Below are 17,701 nucleotides of genomic sequence, written 5' to 3' on the forward strand. Positions count from 1 at the left end.
ATATATATATATATTTGTCACATGTTTTTGCTGAATTTGAAAATTAAGGGAGACTAGGATAGATCTATTTCAGACTTATTTTGGCCTCATCAGCTAGCCATACCCTCACTGGGACTTGAACCTGCAACCTTTGCCTTGTAAGGCAGAGAATTAACCTTTGGGCTACATTATCCAATCCTTTCAGCTCTGTACCAGGGAAGAGTTACATTTTGTGTCGAATCACCCTGGTATATTGAAGGAACATCACAGCTCCCATACAGAAAACTTCAAATTCAACCAAGGATATGGATGAGCTGCTCTTATCCGCCCTGTCAACTTCACTAGGTAGATTGGTGTTGAAATCAGCCTCATGGGAAAGCTAACTCTACTTGTACTGAGACTAAATATAATAAATCTTGCAAATATAAAGTACTCCCTCTGATTTAGGAGGGCATCTTCCTGAGCACTTCTGAATGTTATCTTGTTCTGGATTTTTTAAAAGAAATATTTTAACCTCTTTTACAAAGGCAACAGAATCTCAAAAAATGCTTGGCAGAACTTATTTCAACTTATTTCATTTTAGTTTGAAACCTTGCATGCATATAGTGAATCCCCCAAAAGATTAACGCCGGCTGACTCACCGGCCCCACGGCGATGTTGCTGAAGGGCCGGGCAGACTCGGACCCTTCAGATGGCGGCCGCCATCTTGTTTTCGGCCGAAATCTCGCGAGACGAGATTTCGGCCGGGAATGCCCTGCCCACGTGGCCGGGCATGACGTCGGGTCCGGGCGGGGCCTGCTGGCCCTATTTAAGGGGCAGCAGGCCGGGAAACAGCCTTTTCGCCCGGACCTGGTTGCCTGAGCAGACACTTGTTTGGTGCTGCTCGGCCGCCATTTTGTGTCTCCCTCGTGTTGCAGCCGCCATTTTGTGGCTACCGAGGGGGCGAAAAGTGCTTTACTAATACTTCTCTTGCTTCAAGACGTCGTTGAGGCCTTACTCCTTTCACCGGAGCTGTCTTCAGCGATCCCCCTCGGGCCCGAGGGGGACTGGTAACCTCCTCCCGGCTGGGAGGAGGGCGCGGTGGGGGTGTTGGGTTTGGGCCCCCGGTCTTGGGCGGTTGGTGTTCCTGGATTGCAGGCCTTTGAGGCCTGCCTGCGCAGGGAGGCTTGCAATCATAATTGTCATTAAACAATAAATACGGTGTCAATATATATATATAATTGTACGTATTATACCCAATACAGGGGTTAATAGGGGTAGCAGGGGCTCCCAGGCCCTAGGTAGGGCCTTGTGGGGGGAGTTGGGCCTGCCACTCGTGTTGGGGGTTTCGGCCTAGGTGGTTTTAGTGGCTTATTGCTGACAAAGGGGAAAGGGTGATGGCTCCTAAGAAGAGGCCTGCCACTGCTCCTATGGCTCCGCCAGCAGCGCGCCCCAGGAGGGCCCTTAGGCCTTCTGCCCGGGCCCGGGCCAGCAGGGAGGGGACTGCTGGGGTGGTCCCTGAACAGGGGGGGGTGGTCTCGTTGCCTCCTGCCCCTCAACCTGATTTCTCTCCTGCTATGTCTTGGGCCAGGGTGTTGGAGAGGCTCGATGAGCTCGAACAGTGGAGGAGCGGTGCGGTCCCCGGAGTGTCCAGCGATCAAGTGCCCGCGGCGTTGGGGAGAGATCCGGCGGCGGCCCAGGCTGGGCAGCCGGCTCCGTTCGGACGGCAGGCCCCTGCAGGGCCGATGGCGGCTTTCCCGGGCCCCACACCATTGGGCCCCCCGTGGATGTCTTCAACCCCGTACGGGGCAGGTGAGGCTGCACCACACACCACATCCCTGTCTTTTCTTCCTCCCCCCGCCCCGGGTTTTCCCCCGGCGGGGGTCGGGAGTGGGTCCAGCCTTTTGGGGTCCCTCGCGGGCACCTGCGGGCAGGTGTGGGCTCCGCCGGTTCCTCCTCCGGGGCAGTCGGCGGCCAGCGCTGCTCCGCTGTCCGGGACGGGTCCTGCGGGGACACCTGCGGTGCCAGGGGCAGGGGGGTGGGTTCCTCCGGCCCCTCCTGTCATGCCCCCGCTCCCGGTTTTCCCCTACCCCCATGGGGCGGGTGTTTTTGGCGTGGCGGCCAACTCGGTGTGGGACCCCTTTGCTTGTATTAAAGCGGGGGCCATACCGTGCGGGCTGCCGTCCACCCCTCTAGGTTGCCACCTTCACCCGTCGGTCAAGGAGGCTATTTGGCGGGGTGAGTACGTGGATCTCTTTTCGCTTTTGAACCGTGAGGTTCCCAAGCAGGAGAAAGAGATTGTCCCGGGGGAGAAAACGAAGAAGACCAAGGTAACGAAATGCTTCAGCTCCTGGCTGTATGCCTTTCTTACCTATGGGTCGGTGGTGATCCAACGGCAGCCGGCTATGGCCTCTGCCATGTTTAAGTATATAGACTTAATTGCCAGGGCCCACTTTGAATATAAGGGCACCATCTGGCGCCATTATGATAAGGGTTTCCGCATGAGGATGTCGGTGGAGCCCAACTTGCCGTGGGATATGGTGGTCCCGGACCTGTGGTTCCGGGCCACGCATATGTCCGGGAAGGAAGGGTGTGAGCGCACGGATAGTGGGCACTTTATGGAGGAGGAGCCCGGCGCGGCTTCGCCGGCCAAGGCGACTCCGGGTGTGGCTGGCAAGGGGGCCTCGCCCGCTTGTCATGAGTTTGCTGCAAAAGGGGCGTGTTTTCGTCCCTTTTGTAAGTACAAGCATGCCTGCGGGAATTGTGGGGGGTCCCATGCGGCTTCAGTCTGTCCCCGCCCCAAGAAAGGGGCGGAGAAGAAGGGCGGGGGTCCAGGAAAACCTCCCCCACCAGCTGGGGGAAAAGGGGCCCAGCCCAATTAATGTTTCTGTGCTTGAGGGTTGGTTGATCGACTACCACCCTCGCCCGAGAGCCGAGTTGCTCTTGAGGGGCTTCTCCGAGGGATTTAGGATCCCTTATGTGGGTATTAGGAGGGCCTTCATGTCCGACAACCTCAGGTCGGTTGTCGGACATGAAGACATTGTACGGGCTAAGATTCGAAAGGAGGTGGCTGAGGGCAGGGTCCTTGGGCCCTTCCCGGAGCCGCCCTTTCCGAATCTTCGTGTGTCCCCCTTAGGTGTGGTCCCCAAAAAGGCGAGTGGTGAATTTAGGTTGATTCACCATTTGTCTTTTCCGAAAGGGGAGTCAGTGAATGACTTCATTCCTGACGAGCTTTGTTCTGTCCGGTACGCATCCTTTGATGCGGCCGTGGCTATGGTTAGGGAGTGTGGGGTGGGAGCCCTTATGGGTAAATGCGACATTAAGTCGGCATTTCGGCTCCTCCCCATTCACCCAGGCGACTTCGAGCTGCTGGGCTTCCATTTCGAAGGTGGGTTTTACGTGGATAGGGCATTGCCGATGGGCTGCTCTATTTCCTGCTTCCTTTTTGAGAGCTTTAGTACCTTCCTCGAATGGGTGCTCAGGAGGCGGAGTGGCCTGGGGTCCGTCGTTCATTACCTTGATGATTTCTTGATGGCCGGGCCTGCGCAATCGGAGCAATGCTTTGCTTTGATGCGGGACTTCGAAGCCCTTTGTGCTCAATTGGGGGTGCCTTTAGCCTCCGAGAAGACCGAAGGCCCTGCCACCAGGATTACCTTCCTTGGTATTGAATTGGATTCAGTGGAGCAATCTTCCAGATTGCCCCTGGATAAGTTGATTAAAATCAGGTCCAAGCTTGAGGCGGTCCTGGGCTGCAGGAAGGTTACTCTTCGGCAGCTCCAGGAGTTGGCTGGGATTCTTAATTTTGCCTGTCGGGTAGTGGTGCCTGGTAGGGCTTTTTCTCGCCGGTTGTATGATGCGATGAAGGGGCTAAGTTTGCCCCACCATCGTACCCGCTTATGTGCAGGGGTCAGGGCTGACCTCTGCGTGTGGCGGGAGTTTTTGGAACGTTTTAACGGGTTGTCGTTTTGGCGGCAGGAGCTTCTTTTGGAAGCGGAGCTGCAGCTGTGTTCCGACGCCGCAGGGACTTGCGGTTTTGGGGTAGTGTTAGGTGACCAGTGGTGCTGGTCGGCATGGCCTCCGGAATGGAGTGCCTGTTCATTGGTTAAGGACTTAACTTTTTTGGAGCTTTTCCCTTTAATAGTGGCCTTAGAGCTCTGGGGGGAGCAGTTCAGGGATAAGACTGTGCATTTTTGGTGTGACAATCTAGCGGTTGTCCATGTTGTGAACGCCCTGTCCTCTAAGAGTGATAGGGTGATGCGGCTTGTCCGCCATTTTGTGCACAGGTCCTTGTCTTTGAACGCCTTGTTTTTGGCTAGGCACGTCCCTGGTTTAGATAACGGGGTGGCTGACGCCTTGTCCCGTGGTCAGTTGTCCAGGTTTCGGACCCTGGCCCCGTGGGCCCGAGAGTCGCCGGAGGTGTTTCCAGCCCACCTGTGGAGCCTGGGCGGGCTCTCGAGAGCTGGAGAGACGAGGCCTCCAGGGCGATCGCCTTATCGGTAGCTCCTAGTACCCTGCGAGCTTATCAGCGTGCAGGTAAGGAGTTTGGGGATTTCAGGCTGGGTAAGGGTTACCCCCATTGCTGGCCTGCCCCGGTTGAGCACCTAGCTGAATTCTGTGTCCTGCTGAAGGGGCGTGGCCTTTCAGTGAGGACTATCAGGGCTAGGTTAGCCGGCCTCGCCTTTCTGTCCAAGGCGGGGGGGGTTGGTGATTTTACGGGTGATTTTCGCATCCGGAGGATGCTGGAAGGTTGGGTGAGGGAGCGACAGGGGTTTCCCTCTGACACTCGTCGGGCCCTGACGGTTCAGCAGCTGTCTCTGATTAATCAGACATTTGGCAGTCTGTGTGCCTCTCCTTACGAGGCTCGGCTGTTCAGGGCAGCGACTTGCGTTATGTTTTTTGGGGCCCTCAGGGTCAGCGAGGCAATGGCCTCCTCGCAGTCTGACTTGTCGCTCCGCGCCTTCCAGCTCGCTGATCTGACCTTTAGACAGGGGGGTGTCTCTCTTTTGGTGAGACACTCCAAGACAGATCAGTTACACAGAGGGGTTAGACTTGAACTTAGCGCAGCCACCGATAAGTCTGTTTGCCCGGTGGCTGCTTTGCAGCAATTTTGTGTTTTGCGTGGATCAGGGCGTGGGTACCTTTTTATACACCAGGATGGTTCCCCCCTGACCCGGTATCAATTCTGGGCGATAGTGTCTAAGGCTATGTCTCAGGTAGGCATGGATCCCGCCGGCTATGGAACGCATTCGTTCCGTATCGGCGCCGCCACTAGCGCGGCACTTTCGGGTCTCCCGGCCCAACGGATTCAGGAGATCGGCCGCTGGCGGTCAGCGGCATATTTGGGTTATGTTAGGCCCGCTGAGGATCCGGGGCAGGGTTTAGGCTAGGTAACCTCTCTGTGTGTGTCCTCTTCCAGGTTCCCAGTCCAGGCAGAAACCGACGGCGCTGCTGTGTGGCCACAGCATGGTCTTCTGGGCCGGCCGCTCAGCAGCCAGAAGTGCCATCGGGACCCAGCTGTCGTTGGGACGGTGGGTCAATGTTGTTTGGATGGGCCGGAGGGGTATGCGGTGGGAGGGCCTCCTACCGACGCTGCTGGGTACGCAGCATCTCAGGGCGGTACCCGGCGCTGCTGGGCGGGCGGCTACCCAGGGTCACGCCCAGATGGGACTGGGTGGTCGGCAGCCCATAGCCGCACCCAGATGGCTGGTCTTGCACCTCGGTGGCAATGACCTATGCCTGCTTGGCGGTCTACCGTTGATCGTCCAGGCGCGCGAAGACCTGCGGCGGCTTCGCACGTTATGGCCCACCACGCAAGTGGTGTGGTCAGAGATCCTCCCACGGATCGTTTGGAGGGACGCCATTTCCCTTAGGGCCATCCACCGGGTTAGACGTAGGGTGAATAAGGCCGTGGGAAAAACTGTCAAAGAATTAGGGGGGATTGTAGTTGCCCATCCCCTCATCACTGTAGATCGGCCGTGGCTTTACCGGGCCGATGGCGTTCACCTGTCAGAACAGGGGAACGCCATTTTCTTACAGGACCTGCAGAGGTCTCTGCGTGAGCTGGTGCAGATAGAGGGGGGAGTCGGGGGGCCAAGATAGAGATCTGACCCCCGCTCCGTGGCAGGTTAGGGGCGGAAATCTGGGTGGTTTCAGCAACTGCGCGTTCTCCCTTGGGCATCTTTGGGGATGATTGACAGGTTCTCTCCAAGACCATGGTGGGTGCTACCTGCGCACTTGGGGGGAACCTGTCTTTGGGTCCCGCTATTGAAGTCCCAGGGTAGGGGTGAGCCGGCGGGACCCCCCTCATGCGAGTGTATGGCAGGGTCTCAGGTGAGGGAGAGGTCCCTCACCTGGACCAGCATCGATTACGCCCATAGTTGCCCAGGAATGTTGACCTTTTACGTCATTTCCGCCCCGGAAGTGTTTGTTTGACCCTGCAGGTCCATTGGTTCCGGGTCATAGTTAAGTATGTTGATTTATGCAAATTTATGCTAATTCATGCTAATTTAATTAATAAATTATGCAAATTTATTATAATAAAAATGACCCAAGTTTAAATCCAGCTCTTGTGTCCGAGTCGTTACTCCGTCTCTTCTGCAACTATCTATTCTATTTTAGAACACTTATGAAAATATCAGTCTAAAGAAAGAAACCTTTATCTACATTTTCTTTTCCGAAAAATAAGAATGGAACTAAACCATTGCCCAAAATAAATCTTCAGAGCACAATTCTAGTATACAGGTATTTCTCTTTCAAGCTTATGGAATATCAAAATTAAATATGATGTGTTTATTTAGACGGATTCTGTTAAGTCAAGTTACTTGTTTAGTATGAATAACTACACTGGATGGCAATTTACTCTAGGGCAGTGGTCTCAAACTCAAGGTCCATAGGATTCAGCCCGTGGGACTGTCCTGGAAAATGTAAGGGGCCAGCCCGCATCACTTTGGCCCAGTCTACCCAGTCTGAAGAGGAAACTTTGGGTCTGCATGGATTCAGCCCAGTCTACCCAATGCAAAGAAGAAACATGCCAGCAGTTTAGGGAGTGGTGTCAAGCTGGCCACACCCAACCAGTTTGCCACACCCAACCAGTTTGCCACATCCAACCAGTTGGCCATGCCAATTCAGCCTTCTGATGTCAAACACAGCCCTGATGTGGCTCTCAATGAAATTGAGTTTAATGCTCTGGGGCATGTGTACTGATGTATGCATGCATGCATGCATGCATGCATGTATGTATGTATGTATGTATGTATGTATGTATGTATGTAATCAATTAAACACATTTATATGGCTGTCCAGCTGACACTGCATGGCTGAAATACTAAATAGTTCAGAATTAGAAAACTTAACTTACCTCAGATGTATATTTTCATTATCTACAGTGGTCATACTAAAAAGGAGTAATGAGAAAGATAGTCCAGCAAATGGGCTCTAAAGAGACAGGTACTGAGTTGGAGGAAGATTCTCTATTTTACCAAGACTGTTGTGGAATGGGGTGGGGAGGAGAAGAATGGTTTTAGATGAAATTGGTAACATGAGGATGATAAAATGGGGAAGCTGGGACAATGCCGAGGAATGTTATTTGTTCCAAAATTACTATTTCCTAAACTTGTGGGTGGCTAGGATCATTTGAAATTCAGGCTTAACTCATATAAGGTTAGTACTATTGAACCAATATATTTAAATATCCAGCCAGTTAGTTTTGATGCAAATTCAAAAATTCAGTCAAAGCTTTGCCTAACTGCAACACAAATTACTTTCATCAATGATTTTAAATACACATTATTTTGTTCTTCTGAATAGGATTATCAGATTTAAAACTGCCATATACAACAGAACCTTCATATAGGATTTAAAATGAACTCAAATGAGAGATATAATTTATTAATTCATTTATTATTTATCAATTTAATTTATATGCTGCCCAACTCCCAGAGGACTCTCAAGAAGAATGCTTTTGATATTGTATCTGGACACTGAAATTTATCAGAAAGAGAGTTATGCTTAGATCTGTCTTGATGAAGAATGAATAATAGGAATTGGGAACATGTAAGAGAGAAGTATATCAAATTTTGAATGTAAGCATATTTGATCAGGAATGTAATTGAAACAAAATCCAACATGGCGGTGCCCACCGGTTTACTAACGGTTCTAAAGAACTGATTAGAACTGGTAGGAACCTACCTCTGCCAAACCTGATGAGATATCTAGATGTAATTGGGAGAGCCAGCTGCTCAAGTAACCTGTTCCCATACCATAAAGAACTCTATTGATCATTAATAGAGTCACATCCAGAGGCAATCTGGCAGGTTTCAGAGTAGAGTTGCTCTAGAATCACACTTAACTGTCAACACAGCCATATTTTGAAGGAGTTGAAACTTCATATATTCTAATATACATGAATAATATACATGAAGCTTGGAAGGACTTCCTTCATATTTCCTCCTGTTCCACAAGATTAGTGGAAAATATGAAGCAGTGTGCACTTTCTGTCTTCAATATAGAAGACTAAGCAGATGTTGACCAGGTTCAGAAAAAGGTTCTGGCAAGAAGTCTAGATTCTGCAATGTACGGAATGTTTCCCCACTCAAAATGCTTTTCTTAAATTTGTTCCTCCATCATCTCTGTTATGACTTGCCTTGGTGTACCTCTTTACAGTATTACTTTGAGAACCAGGAAAACATTGTCTAAAAGATCTCAGGATTATTTAGACAACATTATATCCTCGGAAAGGGGCGGCATACAAATCTAATAAATAATAATAAATATTATTATTATTATTATTATTATTATTATTATTATTATTATTATTATTATTATTATTTCTGTCAGGCTCTCTGGTAGAATCCTCCCAAAAATTCACAGGTACAAATTTCAGACACACACACGTTTGAAAATTAAAAACAATGTTCTTTATAATGAAAATTCACTTAAACTAAGCCCTCTTTTGGTATAGCAAAGAGCACTCATCTCCAAACAAACTGGTAATTTATACAAGTCCCTTATCAGTCCTGTGATACTTAGCTTGCAGCTGTGAGGCAATTCCAAATCCAAATAATAAATAAATTCAAAGTCCTTCTTTCACAAAGTGAAACACACTTTGCTCTGGTTTAGTTTCAAAGCGGGGAAAAATCAGCACACAAAAGGTCAAAGTCAGTAAAGCAGTCACGAAACACAACAATCAGATAATCCTCTACAATGGCCAAACCCACTAATTACCACAGCCCCACCCAACCACAGGTGGCCTCATTTTCTTTGATAATAATCTCTCAGTTGTTGTTGCCTATGCATCGCTCTCCGCATGCGTGGCTGTATCATTAACTCTTGTTCTGAATCCAAGGAGGAGCTAGATAATTGATCTCCTTCTGAGCTGTCTGCCACACTCTCCTCATCCCTGTCACTCATGTCTTCTTGGTCAGAGGAGCCTTCATCATCAGATTCCACCGGGGGCAAAACAGGCCTGCAGCATGTGGATGTCTCCCCCACATCCACAGTCCTTGGGGCAGGAGCTGGGCCAGAGCTAACCACAACATTATTATTATTATTATTATTTCTAAATGAAAATTTTGTTTGCATGAACTGACACAGTTTGCTCAACGATGCAAACACACTAATGCTCTCATGACCCATCTATATATGAGTATTAGTTGCATTCAACTCTTCCATCTTTGAACTACATTACAACTGTAGATTAGAGGGTACAACTATCCCATATTTTATTGCACACTGTCCACAGTTCCTTTGTGAAAGTTTTGAGATGTTGAAAATGTGATAAATAAAATAATAAAATTAAATATGCTAGATTTGTCTAAGGGCTATAATCCAAGTATATAAAAATCCTATCTATATTTGGAGCATTTCACAGTATGGTATGGGTTTGGAAATGTTTGCTTTTATATAGATTCCTGCAATCTTATCCTTGGGAGAGATATCTGAAAAGACCACATGCAGAAGTTTGGATTTGTATGTCAGCCCTAAGAGGACTGATAACATGCTAATGTGTACTTCATGATGCATGTACAACAGCTGCTAACTAATGTCCCTCCTTTGCCTACTGAAGTTGAAATTTCTGTAGCAGAGACGCATAAGAGTGGAGTGCAAGGACAGCATATAGCTCTCTCAGCAAAAAGGATGTGACTCAATAAGGAAATTTAACAAAGAGCTATCTAATTCTGCGGAAGCAGATGGATTGCTTCAGAAACTTTAGGAGTGGCAGCTTTTGATGCACACTGTCTGATAATACAGCACTACTATATAAGGAATTACATTCAAATAAACAACAGGGTTGTACTGTCAATTGGGGATCTACATTTTAGAAGAGAAGTGAATGACTTCCAGAGCAAACACTCTCACTTATTTACAATATGTTTTTATTGAACTGAAGAGGAAATCAGTGATTCATCACTTGAACTGTCCTTCAAAATACTTGTCATATGTATCCCTTAAAATTGCTTCTAATTGTGGAAAAATGTATAGTGTCAAAGAAAACTATTGTTCCCGTAACTATGTTTGCTGATGTCAATGGTAATATAAGAAAGGCTCTTCTTTTTTTTAGTTGGAAAGATTGGTGAACAATTCTTCTTCAATTGCTCATCACAGCCCCCAAATATTCCCTTTCACTCACAATGTCCCAATTTTTCATTTAATATGCCCTAGTGTAATCCAACCTCTACTTTCAATGAGTAATGGAGCAAGGTAGGTGTTAAATGTTTTGGAAACATTTACAAAAGGAAAATCCCTGAGGTAAAGTTTTCCTCATCTTCTGGCCAAAAACCAGGCTGGGAAAGGATTGTTTAAATTGTAATCCAAAAATATTTTAAAGGCAGCAGAGTGGGGAATGGAAACCACAAATGTTATGGTTTTATAGCTGAAATTTAAAAAGTACCATAGGGCACTGATAAGTGAATGATTTCTAGTTCATCTCCCCAAGAGGTTGACTCGGAGGTGGGTTCCTCCTGGTTCGAACCAGTTGGCCCAAACTGGTAGCAACCTGCTGGTGATGTCATGGTGACGTTAGGAAACTGATTCAGTCAGTGTTGGTCTGTAGCACCACCATCTTTTTTGTACTTTTGTACTTTTAATTTTTTTTATTCTGGACATGTGCAGAAACTGTGCATGCATCGCCATCTTGTTTTTGGCTTGTTTAAAACTTTTTTTGGCATTGTGCATGCTCTTATGCACTTTGCATGTGTACGGCCATGCAGTGCGGCCATGAAACATGGGAGGAAGTGAAACCCATCCCTGTGTTAACTGTGTCCTTAGTGCCTGTTGTGGTTCCGTCTGAGGCCCCTCAGGGAACGGCTGATCTTCTGTCGGTTTCCAGCTCAGAGGGAGAGGCTGAGGAACAGGAGGTGCAGGCAGACGAGGAGGAGGAATCCCAGGCTGAAGAAGAAGGAGGACAGCCAGAGTCCCCCCAGAGGGAGCTCTCCCCAGCAAGCAGCCTGGATTCCTTAGAGGAAAATGCACAAGCCATAATTGATCTGCGACAGAGAAGAGCTACTCAGAGAAGGGATCAATTGGCTAAGTACTTTCAGCATTAAAGAGGCAACAGCTGGGTTTGGGTGTGGTGCTCTTTGGAAAGGCTAAAAGGCAGACCCACCCTTCCTGGCTTGTGGAGTTTTATCTTTGAGAGTCTTGGGACCTGGCTGTGAACTTTGGCATCTTGGAATCCTGGTTTGTGCCTTTGACTACTGAAACCTTGGGGTGGGTGTGCCAGCAAGAAGCTTGCTGTATTGTCTGGACATCAGGACTCTGCTGTAAAGTATTATAGCCTGTCTGTTGGGAAGAACAGGTTTTCCTCTGTGTTTATTTTTTCCAGCTATAAAATACTTTTGGCTTTTACCAGAGTGTCTGGCTGTTTTTTCCAGTTGGTGTTGAGGTCTGGGGGAACCCAGACAGAACAGTGCCCAGTAAGGATTCTCAGCCATTGATCTAAGAAGAAGAGCAATCTTGATCATTGATCTAAGAAGAAGAGCCTGCAAACAAGGCTGATGATCACATTCAAAGAGGGCGGGGGCAGCGAGCTGTTCCCTTTTATATCAGGACTTGCTTCCCTGCCCTCTGGCCCATCGTGCCCTGGCAGGGTGCTGGATGTGCTAGGTGGTCGTGCATGTTCTTGAATGACCACCCCCATTCTTGTCTTCAGTGGCAGTGGCCGAGTGCTTCAGGCCCCTCCGCAAATGTCAGCCAGCCTTGAGAAATTCTGTAATATTTTCAGTGGAAACAAAACTGCTATTTGCTTCCAATCTTCATACGCAGAGAACCGTATTAGTTTCCATAGAATTTAATGTCCAGTCTTAACTTTGGTTGAAATTATACATCAGCAGAACTTCTTTCAAAAGTGTCACAACCACTAAGTAAAAATATCTAGGTAGAAGAGTTGATGAATAGGGCAATAGTAGCAGATATTTTGCCCAATTGCAGGAGTGAAAAGCAGAGTGAAGGCCCATTATTTCTGAGGTATTTCAAATGATATTATGGCACTGGTACATTCCTCACACTTTCAACAAATCTGATTGCATAAAGCTCCCTATAGGAGCTTTAGCAAAAAAACAAGGCAAAGGAAACACAATGCAAGGGAAGGAGAGACCACTGCTATTGCTACTGCATAACCTATGTCTCCTTCACTGCTGATCTTGAGTCAGCAGAACTTCCTCATTCTTCTGCTTCCATTATGGACATGTTGCCTAGGGAAATCTAGGAGTTGAAGTCCACACATCTTTAAGTTGCTGAGCTTGAATAATATTACATTACAATGATTTAATTACACTCTAGTACTGAACATACTCAAAACTGTAGAAATGGCAGTAGACTTTAGGAGAAACCCCTCCATCCTTCCACTTCACAATACTAGACAACACAATATCATCAGTAGAGACCTTCAAATTTCTAGGTTCTATCAAATCTCAAGACCAAAATGGTCACCTAACATCAAAAACATCATCCAAAAAGCACAACAAAAAATGTTCTTTCTGCGCCAACTCAGGAAGCTCAAACTGCCCAAGGAGCTGCTGATACAGTTCTACAGAGGAATCATTTAGTCTGTCATCTGCACCTCTATAATTGTCTGGTTTGGTTCTGCAACTCAACAAGACCAACACAGACTTCAGAGGATAGTCAGAACTGCAGAAAAACAATTGCTGCCAACCTGCCTTCCATTGAGGACCTGTATACTGCACAAGTCAAAAAGAGAGCCATGAAAATATTTACTGACCCATCACATCCTGGACACAAATTGCTTCAACTCCTACCCTCAAAATGCCACTACAGAGCACTGCACATCAAGACAACTAGATACAAGAATAGTTTTTTCCCTGAATGCCATCACTCTACTAAACAAATAATTCCCTCAGCACTGTCAACTTTTTACTAAGCCTGCACTTCTATTTCTACTGGTTTTTTCTCATCATTCCTATCATCCTTTTCCTCCAACTTAGGATTGTATGACTGTAACTTGTTGCTTGTATTCTAAGATTTTTATTAATATTGATTGTTTCTTCATTGCTTAATTGACCCCTATGACAATCATTCCCTGTTGTACCACATGATACTTGACAAATGTATCTTTTTCCTTTATGTACACTGAGAGCATATGCACCAAGACAAATTCCTTGTGTGTCCAAGCACACTTGGCCAATAAAGAATTCTTCTAAGATTGAGGAGACAAGAGATGTTCAGAGGGCTCTGACTTGCTATTATGGCATCAAAGAAGTTCCTCCTTCTCTCTTGCTCTGCCATCTTCAATTGCTGTCACATTACTGGAGATGTCCCTGTGGTAGGTTTTCCTTGTGGAATAGAATTGTCTACTTGAATATCTTGTCAAACAAACTTACAACAGATTCTTGACATTCTGTTTTATTCAATAATATTGGTGTAACTTTCTGGAGTAAATAAGGAGAAATGTTTCTATATGTTAAAAAAATAAATGGAAAGGAAAGAGATTGATTCACAAAAATTAAAACAATGTTTTTTAAAAAATAATAATAATAAAAAAACTTAGCTAAAAAGAATTGAAGTAAAATAGAGATTGTTGGGAGAATCTGACATGGATTAAGGGGGAGGGATTTTATTTTTAAATTACCTGTGCTATACAATATATGTAGAAATTACTGGTTATTCTGTCCATCTGTTCATCTTTTTTTCCTGTCAGCGAGAAAAGAAAATAGAAAAACCATTTTACAACCACAAGTCCTTCTGTAGTTCCCAATGAGGAATATGCCTATTGGTAAATGTAAGTTTCGTTCTTCCTTTTCTCTTGGTTACTTTCCACATTATATAGAAGTAAATATTTAGGAGAGAGCTAAAGCCAATTATAGCTCTGTAAAAAAAATATAATCCATCTCTTCAAAATTTGACATTTTCACACATTAGAATTTGTGCTATGGTGGTCTCTTTTATATAACATTCCCACATGATAGAGGTTTCTTGTTCTGCCCACCCAAAAAGAATATTCAGAAAAATCATCATTAGAAGGTTAGGAGACATCTTACAATTTCCATTCCAATGAGTCTGAAGTATTTTTCTTTTCATTGTAGTATCTATCCAGCTTTCTGCAATTCCATAATTTCCTAAAATTTGATAAAATGTTAAGAAAAAGACATTCTGAGAGTACCCCTCCCACAGGACTTTTTAAATTCAAGATCGGAATAGCCTAGGAAGGTGAATAGATACTGTAGGTAACTGAAACTCTCCATTGCTTCATAGCAACAATAATAACAACAAAAATGGGAAACACTATAAAAGTTCTAAAGAAAATGGTCTTTTCCATTGGTTTAAAAAAACTTTAAGTAAACTAGATGTGTCTATTGTATTGTATTATTGTATTAAGGTATAGAAATTAAAATTGGTTCTACAGTGTATCCTTCTTGATAAAACCAAAAAAATGGAGAAATCACTCAGCCGCCTTATAATAATAAATTTTCATCCCTTAAAATTCTAAAGGTTTGCTATTTGTTTAAAATGAATTGAGAATGAATTTCAAAAGATTTACAGAATGGATTTAAAGAAATAAAGAAAGAAAGAAAGACAGGGAGGGAGGAAGGAAGGAAGGAACAAAGAAAGAAAGAAAGAAAGAAAGAAAGAAAGAAAGAAAGAAAGACACTTAATTTGGCTATACATTGAATTCAAAGCAACGTTGGACTGCTGCTGGTTCTCACGTAATGATGCCGGAAATTTCCACCCGCTTGCCAAATGGCAGCAATGGCCAGCTGTCCACACCCCTGAACTGGTCCTTTGGTTGCTGCAGCCGGTAAACAATCTCTTTGCATGCACAGAAGTTTCTGTGCATGTGCAGAAGGCCATTTGTGTGATGTGATGGTAGGGGTCACACTTGTGCACAAAACGTGCGATTCTGTCGGAATGCAAACAGGTAGGGAAGGTAATCGTAACCCAGCCCTGATATTTAAACCACAGAGGCAACTCCTCTGTGGCCTTCAGAGTCACTTTTGTGCCTTTCAGTCAGCTGAAGATCACACTCTAAAATGTTCAGAAGCACAATCTATAACTGTGTATGTGGCAACGAGGTAAAAGAAGTAAGTTAGACATCAGCAGTTTTGCCAGGGACATAAAGAAGTCTACTTGGATCTCACTTTACACATTGACAGGAATTATAAAGTCTGACTGCTGCTCTGAATTCTTTATGATTAATGAGCTTCTATTAGCACATGAAGGACTAATTTTGGCAGCTATTCTATATGCTTGTGCAGTGAAATTTCACTGCTTTACAATATGCCTCTAGGGCTACACTATCCTGACATAACTGAGCATTTGGTTGGGAAAGAATAGTTCAAGGATTTATATAGTGTGCTAGAGAGAAAGGTGTCCCCCAAATGGAAAGACAGAGAATATAAGACCATAATTGCTGCTGACTGAAAGTGATGGACAGGAGAAGGTTGGACAAAGTGATCAGATCCTTGGTCTCAGGCTAGATGAGAATTGACTTGTTAATAGATAGATCTGAGCTACAACTAATTGGTCAAATCAGCAAAGGGATTAAAGCATGATATGATGACTTGCATTGGGTGCCTGTGCCAGTAAAGGTTTAAATTATTTATTTATCCATTCATTAAAAACAACATTTTAAAAAGAGGAATTTTGCCCTTCTCTGCAAAATGCATATATTAATAAGTCAATATTTCTTATGGTTCCTCAAATTCCCTATTCATTCTTCTCACTTTTGAAGTTTGTAACCTTTAATGGCTTTTCATCTTCAGCGTTTTACAATGACAAATCAGGAAATACTGCCCAAATTCACATGGATCAGTTCCAATACATCACTTGTTATTTACCACAGCTTATATTCCCTTCTTACAATGCAAAGATTAAAATAGTAAATAATACAACAAAATAACACAGTGAACAAAAGTCATGAAAGAGGAGGAGACTGTTGTTCCTTGACCATCAAGTAATAAAACAAACATCCAGATTCAAACAAAGATGGGTGGTCCCAATTTAGGCCAGATTTATTTAAAAGCTTAGTTTCCTAGCATAATCTTAAGTAAAGATGGAGCCATAATCTAATTTTGTTTTTCTGCAAGAGTCTAGCAATCACAAGTCATTTGTGGAAAATTAGACTATTATTATGGAATTAGTTTTCTGATGCACAATGAATAATGAAGCTAGGAGTGTCTTCTTTTGAATGAACTATCCATCTCCCAAGCACAACATCAGCTTATTTTTCCACAAGAAAAGAATGTCTGGTTAGATAAACACTAGGGCAGTGCATGCTTGAAAAATGACTCAGAAGACCTCTGGTCCTTGCTTAAGTGCTACACCTTTCTGCTATTTATTAAAAAAGCATGAAAAGAAAGAGAGAGAAAGAGATGCTACTGTTTAAGAGCTGCATTAAGTTTAATGAATGGATCCCTTAAAGCAGTCAGTGTTTTAATGAATAGGAGTGGTGATATACTTGCATTCACATGTGGCCTGGGGCACTTCATTTTTCAAAGAAGCACAGCCTCATTAACCAACTTCTCTGACGTGCTTGCATGCAAATGGCAGGTTGTCCAGGGCAAGAGACAGAGCTGTCTCATTGCCCTGCAGCAGGAACAGGCAAGGTTTCCATGTGTTGGCTCTCATAGCCTTGCAGTATATTGGATACTTCAATGTGTAAATGTAACCATTGTGCCAAATCAATCAAATAACAAGCAGAAGGTATCTGTTTCTGGGTAATGTTAGTCTGGGAGTTTCAGTCATGGTTTTCAAATGAACCACAACCTGAAAACACAGACAAGCCAATGCAGCCAAAACAATTACATCTGTGACTCATTCATAGAATCACATCCAGTCACCCAATTAAGTATCATCTCTTGAACCGCTGACATCAGTAGTCTTCCTTAGCTTGGGTTATATTTTGCTAGAATTTTTATGTCAATGTTTTATATTCCTAAAGCGCTTTTCCATTTAAGCTTGTTTAACATCTCTATGGCTACCTGGTTGCCTCTTTCTTTTGTTAAAAATATGAAACACTTGAGAAAACAGATTTACTGTCTGTTTCTTAGTTGACTAGACTTTCTGAGATTTTCTGAGGCTTCAGTTAGCTTTATCTGAATGCAGTGACATTATCATTATCATCATCATCATTATCATCATGAACAACAGGCGTACATGAGTGCACTGGTGTGCCTTTCGTCCCCTGTCCAATTGTCTTTCCTTTCTCTCACTTATCATATATATTTTCTTTCTTTCATATATCCTCTCCTCTAAGTTCACTTTACCCTTATATATATTACTACATGTCTAT

Source organism: Erythrolamprus reginae, chromosome 1 (genome assembly GCF_031021105.1).
Source record: "Erythrolamprus reginae isolate rEryReg1 chromosome 1, rEryReg1.hap1, whole genome shotgun sequence".
Classification (NCBI taxonomy): domain Eukaryota; kingdom Metazoa; phylum Chordata; class Lepidosauria; order Squamata; family Dipsadidae; genus Erythrolamprus; species Erythrolamprus reginae.